The sequence below is a fragment of the Taeniopygia guttata genome, chromosome 12 (assembly GCF_048771995.1).
Source record: "Taeniopygia guttata chromosome 12, bTaeGut7.mat, whole genome shotgun sequence".
NCBI lineage: Eukaryota > Metazoa > Chordata > Aves > Passeriformes > Estrildidae > Taeniopygia > Taeniopygia guttata.
Genome location: NC_133037.1, coordinates 14,578,272 through 14,596,627, shown reverse-complemented (window position 1 = coordinate 14,596,627; position 18,356 = coordinate 14,578,272). Strand labels below are relative to the sequence as shown.

The following is an 18,356-nucleotide window of genomic DNA, read 5'->3' as shown; positions in this document are numbered from 1 at the left end:
AAATCAAATAGGGCCTTGTAAGGATTCATTTAAACTATACATTGGAAATAACTCTGGACTCCTACTTCCCTCCAGGATGGATTTTAAGAAAACCCCAATCACTTTTTTCCCATTTAAGCAGGTTCTCTCTCTCTGTGCCTCCTGGACACTGTGTGCTCTTCCAGCATTAAGGACAGCCAAATGCAATTTAGCCAAATTCACACCTTTCACTCCATAATCTGCGATCTCTGCGTCAGCCTTCTGTGTGGGGACAGAGGGCCACAAAAGGTCAAATGCACCATTTGGTAACACACTCTCCCTTTTCTGGGCTTCCTTCAGCCTTTTGTTCTCCTCATAGTGGCAGTTCCCAGCTCCGAGACCCCATTTACACGGTGAGCACACGGTCAGGACATGGCTGGAGCTCCTTACAGGCACAAAAACCTCCGTTTAGCACAAATCCAATTTTAAATGCAAAAGCATGTTCTTAAAAACAACGAAAAAAAGCAGCAAGCTATCAAGGTAGCAGACTGTGATGGATATTAGCCATGCACTTAAGAGTCCTGCTGAATCAGGGCCATGGCCTATCGATTACGACGCTACATTAATGACGTAATTTTCTCAGAAATGATGATGGAGTCTGGATCTTGGCCAAGGTTACCCAACATGTACAGCAACAACAGTCCCAACAACAGTCCATGGATCTGCCCCCATGGCCCCTGGCCTGACAGAACACCTTTCCACGCCTTGTGGGTCCAGCATGGTGGGTCTCTAGGGTTGGCAGCACCTTGTCTTGCCAAGGGCAGATCTGAGCAGGGGGAATTTGTGCTGATTGCAGGTGGACTGTGCAGAGGGTTATAGCTGGGCCTGTTGTGGTTTAACCCAGCAGGCAGCTAAGCACCACACAGCTGCTCACTCACTCTCCCCACAGTGGGATGAGGGAGAGAATTAGGGAAAAAAAAGCATTCCCCCTTGTTCTGTCACTACGTGCTCTTGTAAAAATTGCCTCTCCATCTTTCTTATTATCAACATTATTCTCCTCCTAATTCCAAACCACAACACTGTACAAGCTACTAGGAAGAAAATGAGCTCTACCCCAGCTGAAACCTGGACACGAGTCACTAAAAGTGACCTAATTAATAAAAATTAATTAGCTAGCATTAATCAAATACCATCCATTAGCAATCACTCTAAGACCTGTACAGAAAGGTTGCAAAGGAAAGTCTATTCAAGATTCAAGCTACATCTCCAGCACCATCCCCACTGTCTATATTTAATGCCACCAGTGCCTTAACATTCCAAGCCAGCTCTCCACATGGAGTGAATCTCCAGACTTTGTAGTTTGGTGCCTGCCAAACACCAGGCATGGCTCTGTCCCCACTGCTCCAGGCAGAGCGTGGACAGAAGGAACAGCACAGGGCAAGCCTGTAGTTAGAGCACCTCATCCTGAGCTGGTCCTGGGAAGCTGCACTCGGTGTGTTGGTGTACCTGTCCTGAAGCACCTGAGTCATACATTGCTGCATCTCCTCAATGTACAGAAGATTTCCCTTCTCCTCCCTCTTGCATCTTCACCCCAAATTTTAAAACAGCACAGCTTTCTGTCACTCGAGCCTATTGCCATGGTGGGGTTTCATTTCCAACATATAGGGACAGCAACCTTGCCCAGTTTCCCCAGGAGCAGCATGGATTTCAGCAGGAATTACTGCAGGAGGTGCAGGCACTTGGGCAGGCAGAGCAGGGTGCCAGCCGTGCCCGTGTTGGAAGCAGCCCAGTTCCCCACTGGCATCTGCTGCCCTGCACTGAGGCTGCCTCACGCCCAGCTGCGCTCGCAGGGCAGCCCGAGTTAATGATGCAGGAGAGCAGCCCGGTGTGACTCCGAAGGAAGGGGAGAATGTGCTTCCAGCTTTTCCATAACAGTTAATCATTAACACCTTTCATGGTCGCAGAAGGTGCTGGCCTCCTTACAGCTCCCCTTATCAGCCATAATTATTTCCTGATCTGCTCTCGCCTGACTACCTTGCAGACTTATGCACAAAACCCCTGAATCACCTGACTGCATTTATTGCCCTATATTCTGAGCCAAACGGGTCTCTGCTGTGTCAGCTGCAATATTTTACAGCATTATAGTTATTTCTCCCTGCCCATGCCCAAACATAAAAGTTGTTCTGCCCCACACCTTGCTCTTTACACTATCCCTCTTTCTGACAAAGCAAAACAGAGCAGTCATCTAAATACCTCAGCACTCCTTTGTCCTCTTCTTCCCCAAAAGCACCAGCTCCTCTTGCATACAGCCTAGGGGGGTACTGCTGCTATATCCCCAAGTCCATTTTAAGTTTTCAACATTTTAATTCTATGGATATTGCCTCAATATCTAAATTAATACATTTCTCATTTCTATTAACACTTCTGTTGGGTTTTTTTGGGGTTTTTTTTTTTTTGGTTTTTTTTTTTTTTTAATTTTCTGACAAAATAGCTCACGTCCATAGAGGAGAGAGATGTAAATCCAAGGGATAGACATAAATGTGTCACCCACATGTTGTATTATCTGCCTCAGGAGGAGAGTTTAGAGTCACCAGCTTAACTTCCTTATTTAATAAAAATGGATAGAATACCCCAACCATCAAACTTGGTCTGAACAAATGCAGCCCTGTGTGAGTGGAATAGTGGAAATTGCCAAGAGTTTATATGTAGGTACATAATTAAACATATAAGCCAAGGCTTATATGTAGGTAAATAAAAGAAACTTAAATAAAAGCAAAACCTGGAAATTCAGCCCTTACTGCAGCTCTGATGTACAAACCTACTCTCAGTGAAGAAGATGCTGTGTAGTCTGTAGGCAGCACATGCCCATGTAACACACATGTTGTCCAAGAGTCTTATATCAAAACACTTACAAAAGGGAACAGAGGTCTCCAGGCACAGAGAAGAGTGGAGCAATGGGAACATGATTATTCATGATCAAATTATTTTTTTTCAGTGAGACAATAGCATCTATAAAAAGGAATAAAAATGTAACAAAAGGGGATTTCATCTTCACTACCAAAGGTTAGGAAAAAAACTTTTTTAGGGAAATTCAAAACCACAAAAGGAGCAGGGGATGTACACAGTACAATCCCAGGGCCAGATTACACTGGTGCTGTTCCCAGCACCAGTGCCTGACACATGGCTGACTCAACATCCAGGAGGATACAAGGCCACTCTGAAACACTTGCAATCTACAACTCAAACCAATGCTTCCTCTTTCTTCCTAGCACGGCATTCACATAACCCAGCCAGGAACTCGGGGAGGTCTCAAACATGACCAAGAATTTGGAAATGCTGTGTTCTGCTTGTCTTGATTGCTGGAGTCAGGCCACTTTCAAGGCTGTGCACCATGCTCCAAGAGCATAAATAATACACTGGCAAAGTATAAAATCAGAAATTGTTCAGAGCTTACCTGCACATGCAGTTCTCCACTCTGTGAGCACATAGTGCTTCCTTCTGCTCTTAGTCATCCATTATTTTGCTTGGGGCCGCTGCTGGTAGCGCTTTAGAAATTCCAGCTTTGGGCTCAGGAATGGTCACAAACACATGTGGGATCTGAAAGGATCACTGAAAGGCTGAAGCAAAGGAAGGTAAAGCCTTCCTTTTTTAAAGCCATCATGGAAAGATGATCCTGTGGTTCACCTAAGTCATGACTTGTAGGGGGGGATGTCTCACACCCTCTCTTAGCAAGGATCGACAAGGGTTGAAGAAGAACAGGTTGACCATTGATTTTTGGAGCTCCTTTCTCCATGTGGGAGGAGGCCTCAGCTCAGACAAGAGGTGGCACAGGAAGGAGACCAAGGTCTGTAGATATAAAAATGGCAGAAAGGTGATTAAAGCAAAAATGTTTGGTATATCTCACAAATATCTCCCCCCACCCCCTTCCCTCCAGAAAAAAAACCCTAAACCACGGGACCAAAGCCCAAATCTGAAGCCACTGCAGTCACAGGACACATCCAATCACAGGATGCACTGCATCAGGATGCTGATGCCAACAAATATGACCATAGCCCTGTCAGGCCAGAGGAAGGATCATACTACAAGCAGTTTCTCAGTCACACTCCTCCTACAGGTGTTACTGGCTCTAGCCAGGGAGAAGATAAGGGTTAAGGTGAGCCTCTGGCCAGAGCCAGTACAGATGTTCCAGTGATCATGGCCTCACTACTGGGTCACAAGCTGAGAACTGATCTTGGAAAACAAGCTGTATTTCACCTCAAGCAACACTCAGACATACAGGTCCTGGACAATGCTCATTTCATTCCTTGCAACCTTTTATTTCAGGCCTTCTTCCTCTTGCTTCCTTTTAGCTTATTCTGTTTCAACACCCGATTTTAAGTTACTGTGAAATACACTGCAATAAGCAGCCCTGCAAGTTGATGTCAGCTGTCTGTCCACAAATAATCCCAAAGTCCCCCTTTACTGCTGCCTGCCCATGTGCCCTGACCCATATCTGAAGAGGTCTCTTCTAGGGCGAGCCCAGATCTCATTCCCCACAGTGCAGTCTCAGCCTGTGTGCCAAGACAGCCCACACCAGTAGCTGTCATGGAAGTCACTCAGTGTGCTATGATGTCCCATCCATGGGGCACACAAGTCAAACCACTCCTGCAAGACCCACTGGAGCGAGGGAGTCACCAGGGAGCAGCACAGGGCTCGCTTTTCTCTGCAGAGCACATCTGGCTCTCTCATATATGGACATCACAGCTTGACCTGACCATTGAACTACCTAATGCAACAAACCCTCTGAAATCAGCAGCTGTGGAAATTAATAGCACCACTCTTTCCATTGTCAATTCAGTTTGAGAGATTTTAATCAAATCTGATGAGGGACAATGTAGCCAGTGATGAATTTACACACGAAGCACCTTACCTGCACTGCCTTGTGCCAGCGCTCCTACAAGTCTGCTGCCAGAGAAGCTTAAATGACCTCTAAGGGTATCTGATACATGAAGGGCAAGTTATGGCTGTGTATTCCGAGTTGGTCTGTTCTTTTACTGTAGTCACCTCCCTGCTTAATTGGCATATATGGTGTTGGAGCTTCTCTGTACAATGCCTAAAAAGGATGCTACTTCCTTGCTTTTTAGTGGATTTCTGTGCAAAGTTCCACCTCAAGACAGAGTTAGGACCCTGACCTTTAGCAAATATTTGTATCTTCTTGTTCAGGGCTTACTGAGTTGTTTGGGACACATTCCCAATGCTGCACTTATTGGTTCACTGCAGGTGTAGGTGGGAGTTTTTCCCAGCCTGGAGCCTGTGCCCGCCAGCCCCAGGGCACGCAGGGCCCTTCACCCCATCAAGCTTAAACTTGCCAATCCACTGCTCAGCCTTGTTTAACCACAGTGAAGGAGGCAGGGATTTGTTTCCTGCCTCTGAGAAACATTTCGTGGAACTGGAAAAGTTTTATGACTCTACATTTCTGAAGGAGGTTTTGGTTCTCAGGTAAGTTTTCTTTCCGAAAATCTAAGTCACATATACATTCCCCACAAGAAATCCCACAGCAGAAAGCCCCAGCAGAAAAGGCTTTGGAGTTGTTTTATATTCTGAACCAAGCCAAGAGATAAAGTTGGTGACTGAATCATAGCAGAGTGCAGCTCACAGACCAGTGCCCCAAAGACGCTTCCAGGTGCTCCCTCCTCCTCCCGCCTGCCGGAGCTGCGGCTCCCGAGCTGTGCCCTGTGCTGAGCTGCCAGGGCCACTCACTCCCCAGAGGGGATCCCCACTGCAGGCACAGACAGATGCCATCAGTCACATCCATTCCCCGTGGCACAGCCAGGCTGTCAGCCCCCGTGACAGCTCCGCTGTGACGGCTCTCAGCCGGTGCCCGGAGCACAGCCAGTGCTCCGAGTGTGGACAGAGGGCTGGGCCTCCCTCTGCACCTCTACAGCCACACCAGCAACTTTCACCCTATCTTCCAGGTCTATACTTCCCATTTCCTTTGTTTTTTTTTCTTTTCACATAAAAACCAACCCATCTTTACCACTAACTATACGTGTAAAGCCCTGGGACTGGACTCTTGTTCCCAGAGGGGAGCACTGGGAGGCAAAAAGCAGGGAAACAAACGGTATTAATATGGTTTCTGTTTTGCACAGGGGCTCCACCCTCTCTTTCAAGACCATGCATTCAGTTAATGAGAAACAGGGTATTCCCACCCCTCATGTACAATCCCCTTTTTATTTCATACACAGTGAGGAATTAAGACATGAGACTTTCTCAACCACTTCCCGCAAGAGCTGTCTCTGGCTTTGACTTTGATAATCCAGCTTGACTGATCTTTCCCTGGCAGTGGCACTGGCGTCAGTAGCCAAAGTGATGGATGGGCTTTACAACTCAAACAGCCTTTGGGATAGCTGGCTGAAGAGAAGTGCCTAAAACCAGCAATTTATGCTTTCTCATGTTCCTAAACCACAGGATGTTTATGGAGACCTTTTTTCTTTAGTGGTGGCTTTGAAACAGGAGCAAAATAAAAATGGTGAGACTCTAAAGTAGTTGTGCTGCACCCATTGCTAGAGGAGAGTGAATTATATGACTGGGAAGCAGCAGCGGCTGCCCAAATTTTACATCATCCCAAATTCCTGATGACATTAACTTATACCCTGCTTCCTAGTTTCCCTCCTTTATCTGAATTTTAACTCCAGTCTCCTGGGCCAGGTGTGACAGGAGTGAATGCTGTTGTCTGCAGGTAGAAAATGAAGGTAGGAGACAGGAGAAGACAAATAGCTTAGCTGCCACAAAAGACAGGGAGGCATTAGTGCAGTCTCTGTGCATCCTGGAAAGATGAACACAAGTAATTTTAGGCAGTTAGAGACATCACAGTTGTCAGGTCACAGTTTCAGATAAACTCATATTCTGTTCAATCTTTCCCAAGTTATCTCGGCCATCAGAGGATCTGTGAACACTTGGGTAATGCAACAATGGCTGAAACTTTAAATGCAGTCAGATTGATAGGCCCCATTAAGATGCTCATCACAAGCTACTAAAAACCCACTGATTTATGGCTAGCAGCAGGAAAGTTTCCTCACAGGCAGTTATATTTTTCCTCTTCAGCTTTCAGAGCTGCTTTTGTAGAGGTTTCACTGTTTAAGCACTTAGAGCTTAATGAATACTCAGACAATTGTCTGATGTTCAGCTCCCTGGATGCCAGTGATGACCGAGGTTGAAGATAACTTAGAAAAGAGCCCAATAGCAAACGGTGAGCACCAAGGCTCCTACTGATAAATAATTGCTTGGTGCCCTTCAGAGCTTAAATTCATGACCAGGTTACCACAAAATGAATGCAAATGCACTTCAGATGACCTCAGCAACTTGCTGTATACTATCTTAACCCTTAACAAAGACAGAGGGGTCCAAGTGACACAGACATACATGGACATAGCAGCAAATGTAGGGCAAAGCCAAGCTGAACACAGCCCCAGACACCCTTCAAAGCCGGAAATAGGGAAAAAAATTGTTCATTTGCTTCTTCCATACTGACAGACTGTCCAGGGCAGGAACTGAGAAGGTAGTCCAGGATGTTTCTGTTTGACATAAATGTAATATTTAACATCTTGGAGGTATAAACCTGTGTTGGCTCTCCTGGAGGTTTACCTCCAGAAGATTCTGGGCACAGACAGCAAAACTGAGCTGTCTCAACACCTGAGAAACATTGGGACTGATACACAGCTGTGTTTCATCAAGGAATGTGACATCCAACCTACTTTCTCATTATAAAAGCAGCAAAACTACATTTTTAGGAAGATGACAGTTTCAACGTTCTTTGTACTTGAGGACTTTTCCAACTATCACACAACCATACAGTAAACAGATGTACCAGGGTGAATTCAGGTAAAGAGTGACTCAGGATTTCTGAGGCATCATCAAGTGCAAACAAGACCTTTGAGATCAATTACTGGCTGCTTAAAGTAAAACAGAACTGACAGATGCTCTTGGTGTCACAGGGCAGTCACTTTTCTCTTTAGAGGTGATCTTTCCTGGAGATCAGACCTATGAAAGTGGCATCTTCATAGAAGTGATCTGCAGCCATTTCCTCACTATACATAAGGAAGGAAACTGCTCTACGTGGTCACTTCATGTGCTCTGGTACCTCTGGGAATTGTCCTATTTCCACCAGGAAAAAGCCACCAGCATACTGAGTTTCTATGAATTTTGAGAAAACTGGGAGGCAAACAGAGCAAGAAGTCTCTGCTGGTGCCCTGCTGAGGGAAGAACTAATAAACTGAACTTTCCTTTGACACCAAAGAACACCCAGAAGGATGTGTTAGAAAGCAGGTCTGATGGTGCTTGTGACACTTCTGGCTTCTCCTTCCATTACTCTGTGATGCTCCCTGATGTTCTTCAAGCTGAGATCCTGTCTTGTGGGACACCTCCTACTCCTGGCCACTTGTGCCACCCTTGCTGGGCTTGGCCTTTAAAGACCCTCTGCCTCTACCCAGAGCTGGGGACAGCTCTGGGTTCATAGCTCAGAGTCTGTGCTTTTCTTCTCAGAAGAAGCAGCAGTTCCTGAAAACATCTACTAGCTTTCAAAGGGGACTTTTTCTCCTCATTGCTTGCAGTGCCTGAAACCCTCTCAAGTCACTAAGTTCCTGTAAATGTTTAGGGACTCCTCCAGCTTCCTAGAGTGCTCTGGGCTCTCATCTGCAGGATCCCTTTGGAGCAGGCCTGGAGGATACCCAGCTAACCAGCCACTTCCCTGCCACACTGGGGAGTTTGAGTCAAAGCCTGACTGGGCAGGAAGCTGAGTCCGGATTTCGGCAGGCCTGCAGAACAACTCATCTCTACACTATGTGTGAGAGAAATTCTTAAACCTTTGTTCACAGTGAGTGGCAACTGACATTCCTCATATCACAGAGAAGAAAGGAGGGGATGGAAAAATCTTTGCCTCCCAGCTCTTACTGAGGCTTTAGAATAAGAAGTTTCCTTGGGGGGCTGGTTCTTCTCCAACTTTCTACATCGTTCCTTTGAAGCATCCTGCCCTTAGATCCCTTTGAAAACAAGGCAGAGGTAGTTTTAGTGGGTAAGTTATAGTCTTCCCCAGGCAGCTAAGATAACTGCAGACAATCCAAGTAAGAATCCTTCCCATATCTTTTATGAAATGACCCTGAGAGACTGGAAACACTGAAGCAGCCTAACAGTAGGATAGTGTACCAGCACAGTATCAAAGCCTCTAAAACAGAAGTTCCCCAGATTTTCCAGTTCTCCCTTGTTGTTCAAAGACTCATACTTCATCAAAGCTCAAACTGTTTCAGGACCAACAGATCACGTGAGAGGCATCAGAGGATTATTAATTTGAAAGAAATGGGTGGAAAGTGTGTCAAGCACGCCCAATCTTTGAACTGGGTACTTTAGAAGATCATTGCAAAACAAAACACAACTGCACATTCATTTCTCTTTAGGAAGAACATATTGCACAAAGCCACAAAAGCTACATGACCTTCATGTGAAGGAGAACAGAAAGACCAATCTTCACTCATTGCAAATTGACTTGGAAAGGCAACAAAGCAATGCCAGTTTCCACCAGCTGACGATACCACCAAATGTCTGCAGTGCTCAGAAGATGAAACTGTAAGGCCTATTCATTGCAAACCCTTTAGGGCATATGTTAATCAGGGAGAAATTTCTTTCCAGAGATCATTATGGTGCAAATAGAAGTCCATGATTTTGGCCCATTATGAAGATTGTACCTTCCTCTAAGGCATGCACTGGAGGGTGGCATCTATTAACTGCATCTGGCTGCAGAAAATCCTACAGTCTGTGCTTCTGTCTGGTAGCTTGTATTTATCTGCAACATCACCTTTACTGTGTTGTCTCCAAATCCCGGTGCAGAAGACAGGCCAAGAGCAGAGCAAATGTTTTTTCCATTGGCACTGTCTGGTCCAGCAGCACTGACAAAAGGGATACATGCCTTGTGCCCTGTGCCCATTCTGGCAACTCATGGGAGAGATACAACTCGGTGCCTCCGAGCTGAAGGTTGCTGTTAATGCACCCTTAAAGGATAATGGCACTGGCCATCTGCCTAGAGCCCACAGCACAGGCAGGGCTCTGTTTAGGATCATTTCCTTCCAAAAGTGAAAGAGGATGCTCTGCATTTTCTACAGCAACACAGAGACCTGAAAGGAGAACTTTATCTTTGTAGAAAAGTCCCACTGCTCCTGTTTGTGGCAGATGCCAAAGGAATTAATGGTGAGCATCCCTAGCATCCCAGGCTGTACCACTGACACCTCTAAAACAACCCAGATCATGGTGGCATCACCCCTGAAGCCATATCCAGCATTTTCCACTCTAAGACACTTACAGAACTTTATACTGGTGACACTAATGCTGGTCTAGCATTCATGAACAGAGAAATGAAGATATCAAAGAAAACATATATGATTTCCATTCAGCTATCTAGCAGCCGACAAGCACCAAAAACCAAACAAAAAAACAGTCTCCAAAAAAAACCCAAACCACCCAAAAACAAACAAGAAAAAAAAATCAAAAAACCCCAAACAAAAAAACAAGCCCAAAAAAACAGCCAAAAAAAAAAAAAAAACCAAAAAAACCAACCAAACAAAAAATCCATCTAATTGAATGTCTCCTACATCTCTTATCTCACTGGAAAAACTCTTGGCAAGAAAACAGCACTGGCCTGATCCCATAAAATTGCACATGAGAGAATTCTGATAGTCTCCAGTTTGGATAAGGAAATCACAAGCAAAGAGATATTTTGTAACCAGAATTCCCCCGCACACAAACATTCAGCACGGGATAGTCATAACAGCAGAAGGGAACAGATTTGTAAAGGGTTTTTTTCTATTAATAAAAGTATCCAGTACATTTCCTCACACTTATAGCAGCACTGGGCCCAGTGCAGAGAGACCCTCCTGTCCCCAGTTTTTAGATGAGCTGAATGCTGGCTGAGGCAGGATAGTCCAAGATTGGACTGAAAAGCCAACTTTACTGTCTTCTAGCTTTGAGTCTGCCTATGTCCATCAGCTCCAGAAGAGTCATTCCCAATTTAGTCCTTTTTCTTTAGTTTATGAGCTAATTAGCAGCAGACTGAAAGAAGAAAGGGCTGTTTATTGTGGATACAGAGATGCTGAACTTCCTAAACTCCTGTGGAGAGAGGACAGCAAATTTGTGGTTAACCTGACTCCAACACCTGCACAAGAGCACTGCTGTAGAACAACATTGACACAACCTGTGCAGCCCAAAGGATCCCAACAGCCATGTCCCAGTGCTGTGCACACTCCTCAGAGGTCAGAGCATCCCAGGGAGGCTCTTTTGGTGTTTCCACAGCAGAAACAGCAGGGAAGCAGACATTAAACCCCCCAGCTGCACCTCCAGAGGTACAAGCTGTAGCACACATGGTGTCCATGGTCTAGAAGGCTCTTGTAAGGCAGAAACAGTACATTACAGGTGGCAGGGTAAGACAGGTCTGAAGCTGAGAAGGCTCTGCAAAACACACTGGTGGAGGACAGACCCCTGAAGAGCTGTGAAGTGTAGATCTGGGTACAAGCAACACTAGCTAGCACATACCTAGGTTACACATCAAAAACCCTCATATGCTCAAGGAGGAATGTCAAAACCAGGGACAGAGCTCATAGCAGCTGAACCCTTCCACCTCTGAGTCCATAGGCTCTTCCCTGGGGGGCTGAACTCAGATACCTCTGAGGTGGAAGACAGAAGAAGGCTTGGCTGGGTGGATACTGCATGGACAGCCTAACCCCTGGACACGGACAGCCAGAGCTGGAGCCAGCACTCTACAAAAGAAGCCTTTGACAGTGACTTCCCAGCTTTCCTGGCCTTCAGCAAGGCTGTGAGCCCAGGAGACACCAGCCTGAGTCACACTCACATCTGGCTCCTCTGCTCACCAGGACTCACCTTGGGTTTTAAGTCATCACACCTTGAAAGCAACCTCTTCACCAAGGCAACCCATCTGACTTGCAAAAGATGACACAAAAAGAAGATGGATCAGAAAAAAGGCAGCAGGCATGAAAGAAAGGGAAATAAATATGAGAAAAAAGGGAAATATGGAACAGAGCAATCTTCTACTCTTCATTCATGTCATGTTCTGGCACACTTCATAGCTTTCCTCTCTGCAGCCCCCACATCGATGCAGACAGCACAGAAATCAGGTACTGGGCACAAGCACTGAAGTGAAGTCTGACACTGAGTGCCCTGCAGCCACCCCCTCCTCTTCTACACAGCCTGACCAGGGGGCAGAGGCTCTGATGCCCACTGTAATTAAGCCCTGCTCATATTTTCTCCCTAGGAACTATCATAATTAAGTCCATGAATTATGGATGTGTTACTTAACTGAGACTATGAACCAGCTTGTAAAGAATTCACTGGAAGTCTCGGTCTTGCATTACAAAAAGGAATGTGACATTCAAGAGCAGTATCATTAGCAGCATGTCAGGGTCATGGCTGTACTCTTGGGTTCTCCAAGTCTACAGATTTCTTTGAAGAAATGACAGGATCAGATCTAGGCCATTAGTGTCTTCCTTCCTCATTAGGTCATTGAAAACTCTCTGTGCTCCCAGAAGTCTCACTATTTACAACATTGCTCCAAGCAAATGCTTTGGATGGGTGGGAGCTCCACACACATGTTAAAAAAACAAGGGCCTTCACGGTTCCTTTGAAGACCATGCTCAGTGCTAGGACAGCAGTGACTGGCACTGAGACAGGCCATGTCCCAGCTGGATTTTCTCAGAGATCTGCACAGAAGGATGATATGGAGAGATAATGAATCACATCTGCCAGGTAATACTTAAAAAAGCTATTTCCCACACAGTCATTGCTGTGAAGTGCCAGGGAAATGGGGTCTTCAAATGAAACAGTTCCCAGACAGAATCTGTCCAAGGCAGTACAACACATTTACTTTTATTTTTTTTTTCAAATTAATAACACTCAGTAACCAAACAGAGTCAGAGATTAATCATCACACAGATCCTTTTAAGATAAGATGATTATTAAAGGATAAAGCACAAAGCTACCTTCATTTGAACATGGCTCTTCTTCCCATCTACTTTCAGATTAATATTGAGCCACAATTTTTTTCATATCAGAGAGCACTGTATCCTTCTCTCTCTCTCTAAATATCACTGATCTATCTAGAGTAGAGAATGGAGCACACTGATTTTCATGTTTGAAATCCCAGCTTACATACTCAGTTGCTTCCCTTTTTCTGAAATCATCTCTCAGTAAAACTCTTGCTGGGTTAGACTGTGTCCTTTGGAGCCCCAGAGCAAGACAACAATCTCTCCAATGTAAGCAAAGGTGGTGAGGTGTATCCCATACTCTCCCTCCCATTTTTTTTCCAAAATCTCCAGAAGGCATTCTGTTGCTAACAACAGATTGTGACTCACTGAGACATTCAAAATTACCTTCCTGTAATTTCCACCTTTATTCACTCAAATCCAGCCTGTTGTGGCTTGCCCATCTTCTGTTTGGCAAATCCTCACTGGCTGTCCTCATATGGCAGTAGAGTATGTTTGAACATCAGCTCGAAATAAGTTCTAGCCAGGACAGCATTAGATCAGTCTCTTTAGGTGGCGAAAAGCAAAATTAAGCAAGAACCCAAAATATCAGTGTCTCCTCAATATCAGTAACACAGTCTCAAAGAAATGAAAAGCAAGAGCTCAAACCCAGGAAAGTGAGGACAAAGAAGAGCCCCAAGTCACCACAACATCAGTGCATTATCAAAAGCACCCTCCAGAGATGCTGTAAAGTCTCCAAAGTGTGGGGTGCAGTCCCTGCTCTGCCCAGCTGGGAATGAGAAGGACCCACCTAACAGGCTGCCAGAGTGGGACAGTGGCTCTGGGACCAAATGTGCTATGAGCAAAACTTAACATCCCAGTTTTTTATTCCACATATTGTGATATTTAAACACCAAGAACACCAGCAGATCACTCAGGAGGATGCCACAGGGCCTGAATCATCTTTTCTAAAAGGCAAACTGCTTCCAGCCAGCAGAAGAGGAGGACAGGCATTGCTAGGGGTGGTAGGGAACCCAGACACTGCTAAGATATGGCAATACTTTAGTGTCTACTCTGCTATTTATACAGTTATTGATCACAGTATTTGAATATGAGGCTTTTTAAGAAGACACCTGTTTGGTTTCAAGGACCACAGAATTCACAGAACATATTTAAGATGCTTTATTATTTTTTCCCCTCCCAGCTGATTACAGGGCTCTGCCCAGAGCTCTGCTCACATTTTACTACCACGCCTGACATGGAAGCTTTCCCAGCTTCACACAGTAGCTTTCACTGGACAGTGCAGTCAGAGAAAAGCAAGTTATTTCACTTTCCTTGTAGTAACACCAGTCCTAATTAGGATTTTAGAGCTGATAGGACTGACTTGGGCCCAGCAGCCATTGCTGATTCCTGGCTCTGGCTCCAAGCAGTCCTGCAGAAACTTCATTACCTCACTACCCAGCTTTGCTCTCCACGTGAGTGCCCCAGGAGAGCCTTGCTTAGAGGATCATAGTCCTGAAACTCCTTGCAGATGCTCCTCTCAATTAACCTGCTCTGGAGGATTACTGAATCGGCAGGCAGAAGTGAGAGCAGAAACCAAAATGGTGCAAAAATACCTGGTCTCAAAGAAATAAGTACCCTAGAAGTTATTTGGGGAACAAATATTTTTGTTCATGCTGAATGTACTAAAGAAACTATTTTGACCAAACAACGCATTTTAAAGGAGTCTTTGTGAAACTGAAACATCCCAGATAACAATCTTGATTTGATTTTCATCAGGATTCTGATGAGTTATATTCTTAGGTAAAGGCAGTCTGTGGGTCTTATTGCTTTTCTTTGTCCTGCAGGTTCCCAGAAGAACATTGCTTAAATGTCTGAGGGTCTTGGCATTTAGAATTGTACAATATTCTGTGTTGTAAAGGAACCAAAAGGAACATTAAGTCCAACTCCTGGCTCTGCACAGGGCACCCCAACAATCCCACCCTGTGCCTGAGAGCATTGTCCAAACATTCCTTGAATTGTGTAAGGCTTGGTGCTGTGACCACTGCTCTGGGAAGCCTGTTCCAGTGCCCAACCAGCCTCTGGGGAAAGAACATTTTTCCTAATATCCAACTTAAACCTCCCCTGAAACAGCTTCATACCATTCCCTTGGGCAATTTCAGCATTTTCAACAGCACTGCTTATCTGCCTGCTTTCCTAATCTAAATGGCATTCATGAAGCAGGTTCTCTAACATCCGTTGGCAAGTTCTCGAGAGTAAACACACCAGAAGCTGCTAAATGTTCCCTCTCTCCCCATCACACACTCTCAGCTATACTTCACATTACAGAAAATGCTATGTTTACATAACATATACTTTGGGTTACAGATTGCATTACTGTGCTCCTGGTACAGCCTGCCCAGGACCTTTCAGCATCCGGCTCTGTTCTCTTTTGCACATAACTTGGCTAAGTTTTTGCTCCTTGTGTTGCAATTTTCCATAGCAGGCAACTACCTCAAGCTGGATTTTTAAGCTATTTCTAATCTTATATCCAATAAAATAAATGTTTTTTACAGCCTAAACCCCTCTCCCATGACACCTAAGCCATACAAGCATTTCAGCAAGAAAGACTCTGGTCCATATGTTTGAGTTTGTGAACAAGATTTGTGATTTGGGAGCACTCCCTGAGGCACATAGCTGTAACAGGTTGCCATTTTTCCTGCTTTCCTTATCCCTCTTGTTGCATATTTTAAGTTTTTGCTTCTCTACATGAGATAGAAGAGAGGAAATATAATCCATTTCAATGATTACTTGTCAAAGTTTGGGAATTTTGCAAAGGACTTAATCAAATCTGAAGAACCTTAAAATGTTCCATATATTGCCACCACCTCCCTCTAATGGAGAGGAATCATAGAATGGTTTGGGTTGAAAGGGACTCTTAAAAATCATCCCTTCCGACTTTCTGCCATAGCCAGGGTTATCTTTTAGTAGATGATGAAGTAAATGATGAGCAAGTAAATCTAATCAATCAATTTCATTTATAAACTGGACTTTTTAATATATGGTTATACACTGCTCTGCAGATACACCTCAAGTCTCCATCCTGTTTTCAACAGTGCCAATTCTGCATTGCCTTACTCAGTGGAATTTTATTAAACAAGGAGAAAAGAAAGACACCCTCCTGTCCAGTCTAGGAGTTGGCAATACTCATTTTAAGCTGTGACCTGAAATCTGAACTTTGATATCCAGAGTTTTAAGCTACAGTTTCTAGTTCCCTGCTTACAACTCATTCTTTAATGCAAACACAATTTGACGGTATCTGGTGCATAAATCAATGATGTGGCTAAAGTCTCAGTCAAGTCTTCTCAGAATAAATGTTGCCATTTAAAATGTGGCAATCAAGCTTGTAAAGGGAAGGAAAGAAATGTCACTTGCAACCCAAGTGGTTCTGTTAACACGCTGGGTTCCTGCTTCAGGTTTTTGTCTGATAAAGACACTTATCTGATACTATGAAAGGTCATAAGTAGCTGCTGGAACAGTGGAAAGTCCACAGAAGGCTTCTTTGCCATTCTGCAACTTTTGTTTAAAGTTTTAGTTGAACCATTATTTCAGTTCCTGGAGCTGAGTAATTTCATCTGCCTGGCACAGGAACACGCACAGAGCAGCTCTGCACCGTGGAGCAGGCATGGGGTGAGCAAACAACCTCCATCCTACAGGAGAATTTCCCTGTGTGTGGGAATACAATGAGCTTCTCCACTCATCTCAAGATGTTTTTGTGAGGATGCAGAAATCTCTGGGTGGGAGAATTACATTCCTTATTAAAGCTCATCCAGCAGATCCCAGGGGGGAGCCTCAAGCCTTCTCCTCGGTCCCACTGCACAGACAGAGCCTCACAGAGTGACCTTGCACATTTTTAATGTGTTGCTACAAGGAGAAGGGTTTAGATCTGACCAAAACCAAAGATATGGAGAGTCAGTATCAGCCTTCTGTACTAAAATCATCTGCCTTTGGCACATCTGTGAACATCCTTTTATAGAGGCCAAGTAATGAATTCATTAAGAGATATATCAACTCTCTGAATTTGCTTCTACAACTGTCTCAGTATGGCATGCACATGCCACTTGTTTAAATATCATAAGACCTTGCAAACCACAAGCATTACTAAAATATTTTTTCCCACTCACACTCTCTCCCCCTTTTATATACCAAGTGTATGTAAAACCTTTTACTAAAGATTCAGATTCTCCCACTGAAGCCAAGTGCTACTTGTCTGGAAATAGACCTTCTGTGTGCCTCAAAAAGCACCTGGAGCAGATGGCCAGAGCCAAGACACTCCAATATCACAATCTCACACTGTCTCTCCCCTTACACATTAGAGGAATGATCAGAGGGAAACATTAACTATTACAGTCGTCTTTACTGAAGAGACCAACATCTGGCTGCAGTGAAGAACAGAACAATTCATGTCAGTATTGGGGATGTCAAATGTAATCTGAGTTCACATCTCCTAAATGCTCAACTTCAGTGCCAGGCCAGGGCAAAAGAGAGTGAGGGCAGAAAACACTGTTTAGAAGAGCTGTCCAGAAACAGGGATCCACACTAACAGGTAAACTTGCCTATCTTCTCTAAAGAACTTGGGGGGAAAGGTTCTTTCAAAAGTCTGGGAGCTGCAGCCCTCATTTCAGTGGATACAAGACTGCTTGCATCAAGTTTTATTTTCACAGAGCGTGAATCATTTCTCACTCAGTGAGAATCACTGGGATCATTCTGCTGTCAGTATCTCTGACACCAGCAGTGCTAAAAATACAAAAACTCCAAAGTCAACCATGTGCTGTCAGTTCAGAACCTGATTGCTGCATTGTTTGCATCTATTGACAAAGAGCAGAAGCAGGTGTTGACACCTTTCAGATCCATCTGTTTGAGAGTGCAGGAGTGGGACCACTCTCAAAAAACCTGCCTCCGTCTCCATTTATCCCCAACAGTAAATATTTGACTTCCCCTCCTGGTCTGATTAACAATGGCAGCCTATAATCATAGCTAATACCATACAGGCTGCTGTGCTGTTGCTCACTTCTGCTCTCAGCCATGCTTGAGAAGGACCATACAGGTCCCTACATGGCACTAAACTACCTGCACAGCTCACACCTAGCTCAAGAAGTCACACTCTCATGATTCCTTTCCTTCTGAAAAGGGTGATGTGAACCAGAAAGCAGCAGAAGAACCTTTTCTAAAACCCCTTTGCCATTTTATAATTTTAACTACAAAAATGTACATTATTCAATTTTGTCTACTATACCACAGCTAGAGAGCAAGCCAGTACTGAGTCCTTCATTTTAAGTGATTATTTACATAATCTTTGACATCCACCCCCTCTGGAAAAGAAATTATCTTGCAACATATGAAGATAGCTGTGCTAATTATGAT

The 18,356-nt window shown here is 44.5% G+C and overlaps 1 long non-coding RNA gene across 1 annotated transcript in view; it reads right to left on the bottom strand.

Annotated features, from left to right (window-relative positions):
• Positions 1 to 667: 667 nt before the first annotated feature.
• LOC140684948 (uncharacterized) overlaps positions 668 to 18,356 on the bottom strand; it is an 81,354-nt gene continuing 63,665 nt past the window's right edge. Inside the window, exon 3 of the long non-coding RNA XR_012057996.1 lies at positions 668 to 3,804. This is a non-coding gene — a long non-coding RNA (uncharacterized lncRNA). The remainder of the gene's footprint in view (positions 3,805 to 18,356) is intronic.